The sequence below is a fragment of the Phacochoerus africanus genome, chromosome 12, assembly GCF_016906955.1.
Source record: "Phacochoerus africanus isolate WHEZ1 chromosome 12, ROS_Pafr_v1, whole genome shotgun sequence".
Taxonomy (NCBI): domain Eukaryota; kingdom Metazoa; phylum Chordata; class Mammalia; order Artiodactyla; family Suidae; genus Phacochoerus; species Phacochoerus africanus.
In genome coordinates, this window is record NC_062555.1 from 15,777,648 (window position 1) to 15,787,811 (window position 10,164).

The following is a 10,164-nucleotide window of genomic DNA, read 5'->3' on the forward strand; positions in this document are numbered from 1 at the left end:
CTTTTCAAGGGTTGTCTTTTGAGACTCCACCTTAGGGGTTTTTTTTTCCCTTGATTTAATTTTGTTCTGTTTACCATATTCAAGCACATTCACTTAGCCCCCCAAAGACTGGACAATCAAAGAAAGCCAAGCCTGTGACACTAAGCAAATTTGTAAGAAAGCAGTTTAGGGATGTCAATCTCACTTAAAAATATCCCACATTTTAATAGGCTGAGACTGTTCATGCAATAGTTCTGCCAAAATAGAGGCAATTTTTGCCTCAGAGTCAACTCTGATGGTGAGCCAGCTCCTACAGAACAAAACCCAAAGTAAAACCAAATGAAAATCGCCACCATTCTGATCAAAGAGTGTTCTGTACTAAGTCCTCAAGACTAAAGAGATGAGGCATTTATTGCTGCTCTCTTCCACGGCTTGGGACTAAGTCTGCTCAGAACACAACCAGCTCGGAAAAGCTCAGCCTCCGTATCTGTTGGGTGAGAAAGACTTCTGACTAGACAGCAGGGCAGAGGGTTTTTGTGGGCCCACATCTGGGCCGAGACTGGGACCAGTGTGAGTCTGGAATGTTCTTTCAGCCCCTTCTCCTCCTCCTCACCCACCCCTTCCAAATAGCCTCAGCCTTGCAAGGCCTTGGTAATTTTAAATATCTTCCCGGGTCTGTAATGAAGATGCTTATAAATATTACATGAGATTTATCACTTCAGTGTGAAATTCTCTGATACCAGCAGGGAGTTTTTAAACACAACTGGCAACAAGAAGCATATGGTCAGAGATTCAAGTTACTGGTTTTTTTTTTTTTTTTTTTTTAATTGTTGTCTGCCAAGGACAATATATTTTTTTCCCTTCTTCAAAATAAACATTGTGCAGGAATGTGCCTCAGCAAATGGCTGGGGTTCTATTATATTTCATGCAGCTTTCTAAACAATTTCCAACCCTGGGCTGGCCTGGTGTCAAACAGAAGGCTACCAACAATAGCAAAAGCCCATTAAAGCTGAGAAGGTTCCTTCCTGAGGTGAGCCTGGCCAGAAATAGTCATCTTGGCTCCTTCTCCAGTTTGGCACCAGGGACTAATAATGAACAGTCTTCTAATGGAAATTATCTAATTTCATCCAAGAGCTCGTCCAGAGAGAGCCGGGCTGACGCACTCGCAGGCAATATAACAACATTCTTCTTGAAGTGCTGAACAATGGGCCTTTGCAGACTGTGATAAACCACGTCAGACTCCGGACAAACATGTGTGTAAAAATAGGCCTCGGAGGCAGGGACACAGCCACCTACCTTCTCGGGGAGGGAGGCCCACAGAGCAGGGTTTGTTCCGAAGGCCGGCGGGGAATAGACGTCTTCATCAGATCTGCTGGGAGAAGGACCTCGGAGAAGGCAGCAAGGGGAGTGGGAGAGAGGAAGCAAAGACAGAACCAGATTAGGAAAGCATGGGGGCGGGATTAGGAAAGGGATGGATGAAAGAAGGGTGAATTCTCCCTCCATCCGCAGTACAGCGTGCGAGCCCCGGTGCAGTGTCGGTGCATGGGAATCGTGCTCTTGGTGTGATTTCCATTGATATCAGGGGCTGTTTTTCCAGAGCGATGTGTAAGGAATGGCCAGCAGGAAATGAAGCTCCATTTAAAGATATAAACGCGCCATGAAAAAATAGTAATAACTACTTAAAATATAAAGTGTGTGTCCCGTCGCTGAAGTGCTCTTCGTGAAAGTAACGTGATGCTTCCCAGGTATTAATAAATACTGAATCATAGACAGGAAAAAGGAAATTTGAATGTCATAGAAGGAAAAAAAAGAGATATATTGGAGTTGGGTGAAATATGTATATACATAGGTATATATCTATATATACACACATATACATAGATCATAGGTATAACTATATATACCTATAAAACCATATCTATCTATCTAGTTATCTAGCTTTCCATATATATATATTTCCATATATTTCCATATATATCTATGCAAAACAAAACAAAAACCAATAAAAATGCAAGAAGCAACTGATAAAGATACACAAAACAGGACTAAATATACAGAACAAGCAATAACATAATAGCATTTTAATAACACATTTGGCTAATAGATATGTGTAAGGCTTGGTATTCAATAGAGCAACACATATTATTATTAAAAATATTAAAAACAATTAGAACACACGTTGAGCCACAGAGAAAATCTCAACAAATTCCAAACTAAGTGAAATCATACAAGTTGTATTCTCTGTGTGCCATGCAATAAAAGTAAAAATTATCAAAAATTGGTGTCACACACACACATAGGAGTCTCTCCTTTCAAAATTTTTTATTTTATTTTTTGGTTGCACCCTCAAGATGGGGAATTTCCTAGGCCCGGAATCGAACCTGCGCCACAGCAGGGACCCAGCAACGGCAGTGACAAAGTCAGATCCTTAACCCACTGAGCCACATGGGAACATCTGAAAAACTGTTTGAAAAATTTTAAGTGTCCTTCTAAGTTCTTGGGTTTAACAAAACTGGGAGTTCCTGTCATGGCTCAGTGGAAACGAATCTGACTAGCATCCGTGAGGATGCAGTTTCGATCCCTGGCCTCGCTCGGTGGGTTAAGGATCCAGCATTGTCATGAGCTGTGTAGATCACAGATGCAGCTCAGATCTGGCATTGCTGTGGCTGTGGCGTTGGCCAGTGGCTACAGCTCCAGTTCCACCTCTAGCCTTGGAACCCCCATGTGCTGTGAGTGAGGCCCAAAGAGGACAAAAAAAAAAAGTAAATCAAAATTATTTATAAATAAATTATAAGAAGGCCAGTTATCAAAACAAATGAGATGTAATCCAAATAATACTCAGAGGAAATTTTGTAGTTTAAAATTCCTTCTTTTTAGAAAATGAAAATTTAAAAAATAATCAAAACATTCAACTCAGGAATAATAGCAACAATAAAGAAGGAAAAATAACAAAATAGAAAATATTAATGTGTATCTATTTTCAACCGTTTAAAAAAGACACTTGTATTTTGGGGGATTTCTTTTGCAAAATACATTAAAATGGATGTTGTTGAATATTTTAAAAAAGTAGCTGTAAGAACAATTCTAGTGCATTTTGCACAAAATATTGCAAGCAGTCAATGATATCAAGCATTTAAAGGATGTGATGCAGTACCTGGCACCATAATAAATACAATTAAGCTATTGTTATTACCATTAATTGTGTGTGTGTGTGTGTGTGTGAGAGAGAGACGTAGAGAAGCCACAAAGAGGATGACTTTTTTTTTTCTTTCACTTTTTAGGGCCACACTCACAGTATATGGAGGTTCCCAGGCTAGGGGTCTAATCAGAGCTGCAGCTGCCGGCCTACACCACAGCCACAGCAACCCACTGAGCGAGGCCAGGGATTGAACCCACAACCTCATGGACTGGACTGAAATTTGCTTAGAGATGCCCTTTCTCTCATGATTTTTAGTATGGTTGCCTTCATGTCCCAATTCTCCCAACTGCTAAACGTGGAATCAGTCTAGTCTCTTGGACACATGACACTTTTCCAAATACATGGCCAAATGAGATGACCATCAAGCCTGTGCATGGTTTTCACTTCTCTTATTGGGCTCAACATGCCCAGTTGTTTATCTTTCCCTGCGCGGGATGGAATCCAGGCATTTACCGCCTATGTTCCTCACTGAGACCTCCATCGTCTGCCTTTATTCTCTCGTTGTAGAAATCTGATGATTTGGCTTGAATAATTATTTCTTCCCTTCATCTCTTTAATGAAATGATTTTCTTTGTTTCGTCAACTCCTTTATTTATCATTGCAGTAGCACTGTTGGCTCAATAAGTCTTTGAAAACCATTTCCTGAGCATCTGCTCTCTGTCAGTCCATGTGCCAGGAACGGAGGCTACAGAATGAAGAAGTCCGTCTCTGCCTGGAAGGGACTCTGAGCCAGGCATGTGTGCGTAGGGACAGCTGTAATGGGGGTAGTAGAGGCTGTGACCAAGGTGAGCACAAATCGCTTTGGGACTCGAGGACCGTTCCCAGCACAGATCAAATAATGAAGGGAAATGAGGTGGGGGAAGGCTGGCAGGAAAAGAAGTGTGGAAGGAGCTCTGAAGGAAAAGCAGAAGCTGGCCAAGGATGCGGAGTGTACAGTGGGGGTGAAGAATGCTCCAGAGAAACCAGAGCGTGTGCAAATGCAAGAGAAACCAGAGCGTGTGCAAATATATCAGCGGGAGGGGAAACATCTTGCTTTCAGGGGTGTCAAGCAGTTGGCCCACAGAATTTCTTCATACAAACTTCTGCTAAATCAAATAGCCCTAATCTGTGCTTGTGCAAGTGGTTTCTTTCTTTCTTTTTTTGTTTTGTAGCCACACCAGAGGTATCTGAAAGTTTCTGGGCCAGGGATCAAATCTGAGCCACAGCTGCGACCTACACCACCACTGTGGCAACACTGGCTGCTTAACCCACTGTGCTGGGCTGAGGATCGAACTCGAACTACCTCGGAGACAAGAACTTGAACTACCTTGGAGACAAGGCTGGATCCTTAACCCACTGCATCACAAGGGAACCCCCCAAATTCGGTTCTTTAAAGTGTACAGTGAGTAGTTTTTAATACAGTCATAAAATTGTGCACTCGTCACAATAGTCGGGTTTCTTCCCCTCAGCCCCTGGAAAATCACTCATTTACTGTCTGCCTCTATGGATTGGCCCATTTTCAGAGAGTTCATATATACTGAATCACAGAATATACAGCCAGTCTTTCACATCTGGCTTCTTTCACTTAACACAATATTTTAAAGGTTCATCCATGGTGTAGCATATATCAATAATCCATTTCTTTTTATGTTTGAATAATATTCCATCGTATGCATATACCACATTTTGTTTATCACATCATCAACTGATGGACATTTGGGCTATTTTCATTTTTTAGGCATTATGAATAATGCCACTACGAACATTTTAACCAAGTGTAAAAGTCCATGTAAACTTATTTATTTGCTTTTTAGGGCCACACGTTCAGTGCATGGAAGTTCCCAGGCTAGGGATCAAATTGGAGCTGCAGCTGCAGGCCTACACCACAGCTCACGACAATGCTGGATCCTTAACCCACTGAGTGAGGCCAGGGATGGAACCTGCAACCTCATGGTTCCTAGTCGGATTGTTTCCACTGCCCCACGATGGGAACTCCCTTTATGTTCTTTATACAAGTCCCTCATCTGACACATGATTAGCAAATATTTTCCCCCATTCTCTGGGTTGTTTTTTTTACAACCCGTGATGGCCTTTGAAGTGCAAACATTTTCATTTCGATGAGGTTCACTGTCTATTTTTTCTTTTGTTGACTGTGTTTGGGTGTCACATAAGAAATCATTGTTTTTTTTTAAATTTATTTTTTATTGTTATTTCCCCCAACACACTTTTTTTTCCCCAATGTACAGCATGGGGACCCTGTTACAGATATATGTATACCTAATTTTTTCTCCCATTGTTGTGCTGCATTGTTAAGTATCTAGACAAAGTTTTCAGTGCTACACAGCAGGATCCCATTGTTAATCCATTCCAGGAGTAATAGGTTGCATCCATTGACTCCAAGCTTCTGATCCCTCCCACTCCCTCCCCCTCCCCCTGGGCAACCACAACAAGTCTATTCTCCAAGTCCGTGATTAAGAAATCATTGCTTAACAAAAGATCACCAAGATTTAGTCCTATGTTTTCTTCTAAGAATTTTATAGTTTTGTCTCTTAAATTCAGATCAGTGGTGTATTTTGAGTTAATTTTTATGTAGAGTGTGAGGCAGGGCAATGAGTTCATTCTTGCCGTGTGAATATCCAGTTATCCCACACCCTTTGTTGACTGACGACTATGCTGTCTTTCTTATTTTATTTTTTATTCTTTCTTTCTTGAATTGACTTGGTACTGTAGTCAAAATCTATTGACCAGCATACTCTCAGTTCTATTCCATTGGCCTACATCTGTCTTTGAGCCAGTATCACAATGTCTTGATGTTGGTAGCTTTACAGTAAGATTTAAAACCCATCTTGCAGTGTGAGCCCTCTACATTTCTTCTTCTTTTTCAAGGCGATTTTGTCTATTTGGAAGAGTGTATGTGTTGTCCCTTTTATTCTACTAATAGGTTATATGATCTTGTGTGATTTTTATATGTTGAACCAACCCTGCATTTCTAGATTGCACTTGGCCCTAGCATATGACTCTATCTGTATGTTGCTGGATTATGTTTGCTAGTATTGTGTTGAGAATTTTTATGTCATTATTGTAAGGGATACTGTTGTGTACCTTTCATGTGATGTCTTTGATTTTGAGATCCAGGTAATACTGACCTCATAAAGTAAGTTGAGAAGTGTTACCTCCTCTTTTATTTTTTGGAAGAGTTTGGTGTTAATTTTTCTTTGAAGCTTTGATAGAATTCATCAATAAACCCATCTGAGACTTTATGACAAGTTTTTTTTGGTGGGAAGTTTTTTTTTTTAACTATTAATTCAACTTTCCCATTTCTTCTTGAAACAGTCTTTGGAGGTGAGTCTTTCTAGGACTCTAGCCATTTCATCTATTTTATTTAATCTGTTGGCATATGATTGTTCATAATATTCTCTTGTAATTTTTATTTCTATAAAATTAGTGGTAATGGCACCTCTTTCATTCCTGATTTTAGTAATTTGACACTTTTTTTGTTCTTGGTCAGTCTAGCTAAAGTTTTGGCAATTTTTAGCGATCTTTTCAAAGATACAGCATTTGGTCCATTGATTTTCTTTCTTTCTTTCTTTTTTGGTATTTATTTCATTTATTTCTCCTCTAATCTTTATTGCTTTCTTCCTTCTGCTAGCTCTGGATTTAGCGGCTCTTCTTATTTCTGATAATGAAAGTTTATTAATTTTAGATCTTTTTTTAAGAAATAGATATTTATAGCTATACCTTTCCCTTTAAGAATCACTTTTGCTATATCTAATAAATTTTGGTATGCTGTTTTCATTTTCTTTCATCTTAAAATATTCTTTATTTTCCCTTGTGATTTTTTAAAATCCACTGGTTATTTAGGAGTGTATTGTTTAATTGTCACATGTTAGTGAATTTCTCAAATTTTTTTGTTACTGATTTCTAGCTCCATGTATTTAGAGAACATACTTCTTATGGCTTATGTCCTTTTAAATGTATTGAGACTTGTTTTATGGCCTAACAAGTCTATCTGGAGATTGTTCCATGCACACTTGAGAAGAATGTATATTCTTCTGTTGCTGGCTTTAGTGTTTTATAGATGTCTATTAGGTCTGTTTGATTTATAGTGTTTTCCAAGTCTTCAGTTTTCTCAACAATCTTCTGTCTAATTTTATCCATTGTTGAAAGTAGGTTATTGAAAGCCTCCAACTATTATTGTTGAATTGTTTATTTCTTCCTTCAATTCTACCAGTTTTTGCTACATGTGTTTTGTGGCTCTATTGTTAAGTGCATAGGTAGTTTTAATTAGGTCTTCTTGATAGACCGACCCTTTTTATGATTATAAGATGTCTTTCTTTAGCTCTAGTAATAATTTTCACCTTGATGCCTATTTTGTCTGATATTAGTATAGCTAATCCGCATAGTTTTGGTTCTGTTTTCATGATATGTATCTTTTTCAACCTTTAAACTTTCAATGTGTTTGTGACTTTGAATCTCAAGCATGTCTTCTGCACACAGTATAATTAAATCATGTTTTAAAAAACTATTCTCCAACTTCTGCCATTTTATTGGAATGTTTAATCCATTTCCATTTTATATAATCACTGATAAGGCAAGATTTACAGCTCTGTTTTTTTTCGTTTTTTACACATCGCAAGTTATTTCGGTTCCTCTACAGTTCCATTACTGCGTTATTTTTTTAGACATTTTCTAGTGTGCCATTTTAATTCTCTTGTCCATATATATATATATATATACATATATATATATACATATATGTTATTTTCATATTTATAGTTGTTGTTTTCTTAGTGGTTGCCTTGGGGATTGCAATAGCACCTTAATTTATAACAACCTAGTAACCTAGTTCAGATCAATACCAACTTAATTTTTTTTTTTGTCTTTTTGCTATTTCTTGGGCTGCTCCTGCGGCACATGGAGGTTCCCAGGCTAGGGGTCTCATCGGAGCTGTTGCTGCTGGCCTACACCACAGCCACACCAATGCCAGATCCAAGCCGTGTCTGAGACTTACACCATAGCTGGATCCTTAACCCACTGAGTGAGGCCAGGGATCGAACCTGCAACCTCATGGTTCCCAGTTGGATTTGCTTCCCTTGTGCCATGACGGGAACTCCTCAGCAAGGTTATTATTCTGAATTCAAGGGGAGACTGAGAGTATCCCAGATAAACAAGAGCTAAAGGAGTTCACCAACACGAAATTGACTCTACAAGACGTAGCAAAGGGAATTTTTAAGATGTAAATAAATGGCACTAATGAATAGTAAGAAAACATAAAACATTAAAATTTCACAGCATAAGGTAAATGTAAAATAAACATGATGGATCAGTTTCTGTAGCCGAATGGACTTGCTACATGTAGAACATTCCATCCAAAAAAGGCAGAATACGTTCTTTTCATATATACTTTATGATTATATATTATATATATATACACGCAATAGAATACTACTCAGCCAGGAGTTCCCGTCGTGGCTCAGTGGTTAATGAATCAGACTAGGAATCATGAGGTTGCGGGTTCGGTCCCTGCCCTTGCTCAGTGGGTTAAGGATCTGGCGTTGCTGTGAGCTGTGGTGTAGGTCGCAGACGCGGCTCGGATCCGGCATTGCCATGGCTCTGGTGTAGGCTGGTGGCTACAGCTCCGATTCGACCCCTAGCCTGGGAACCTCCGTGAGAGCAGCCTAAGAAGTGGCAAAAAGACAAAAAAAAAAAAAAAGAATACTACTCAGCCTTAAAAAGAATAAATCCTGCTGTTTATGACTACATGGATAGATCTTGAGGTTATTATACTAAGTGAAATAAGTTAGATGGAGAAAGATGAATTCCATATAATTTCACTTACGTGTGGAATCTAAAAAACCCCCATGAAACCAATGAACAAATACAATGAAACAAAAACAAACTCCTGGCTGTAAAGAACAGATGAGTGGTTACCAGAGGGAAAGAGGGTGGGGTGGGTAAAACAGGTCAACTCTATGGTGGTGGATGTTAACTAGACTTGTGGTGGTGATCACTCTGCAGTGTACATAAAACTTATGTACTTTTTTAAAAAGAAAAAATATTAGAAAAAATTGCTCTGTTCTGCAAGTGGAGGTTTCCAGCAAACTCCAGAGAATGGAGGTTTCCAGCGAAGTCAAAGTGACATTTCTCTGGGGATGGGACTTTAGGGGAAATCCAAATTATTCAGCTTAGTCGAAGGGCTGCTAGGCTGCTGGCTTTCGTCGTGCTGATTGTCATTCCTGGTTTTCAGAGCTGGGGAGAGGGGGGCTCAGAATGCTCAGCTAAAGCGCCGCAAAGAGCCCACTCGTTAGCAAGATTTCACCATGTTTCTCAAAGAAATATTTCTTACATTGTTGCAGGGTTTGGGTGAATGTCTAGAGTTCTGAACAAATTTTATTTTGGCCGGTTTTGCCAGTATCCTTGTTGGTTTTAGAAAGGAGTGAATTTTCGGAGACCCTAACACCATTAGTTCGCCCTTTTTTGGTTTTCTATGGGTTTTGTCCAGTTGCCCGTCCCAGCTTTGTTCCCGTGCATATTGATCACGTGCCTTCCACTGTTCCACCCACATCATCGCGCTGATGTTAGGCAGGACCCGCCCGGGAAGAGCCGGAGGCATATTCCGCCACGAAACTGTCTTCGTCTATGGCAACTGCTGTGGGTCAGGGTTGAACAAGTCCATCACCTGTAGCACCACGTCATGAATCCACGTTTCACCAGCTTGTCCTGCAGTACGTTGCAGCTACTGCTGAATGTTTTGCTTCTATCAAAATGCGGTTTTTTTTCAGCATTATTCCTCTGGCGTCGTATCCCCTTATCCTGCTCTACTTTTCTCCCCAGCATTATCACTGTTAACTGAAAATAGATTTATTCTCTTTTTGCCTGCCTCACCCCCAGGATGCACGCGTCTTTAAAGCAAGGACTTATCTCTTTTGGTCTACGAGCTTGCGTGGAAGAATGTCTGGTATGTAATACGTGGCTTAATAAATATTTGTAAATGAATGAATTATTCT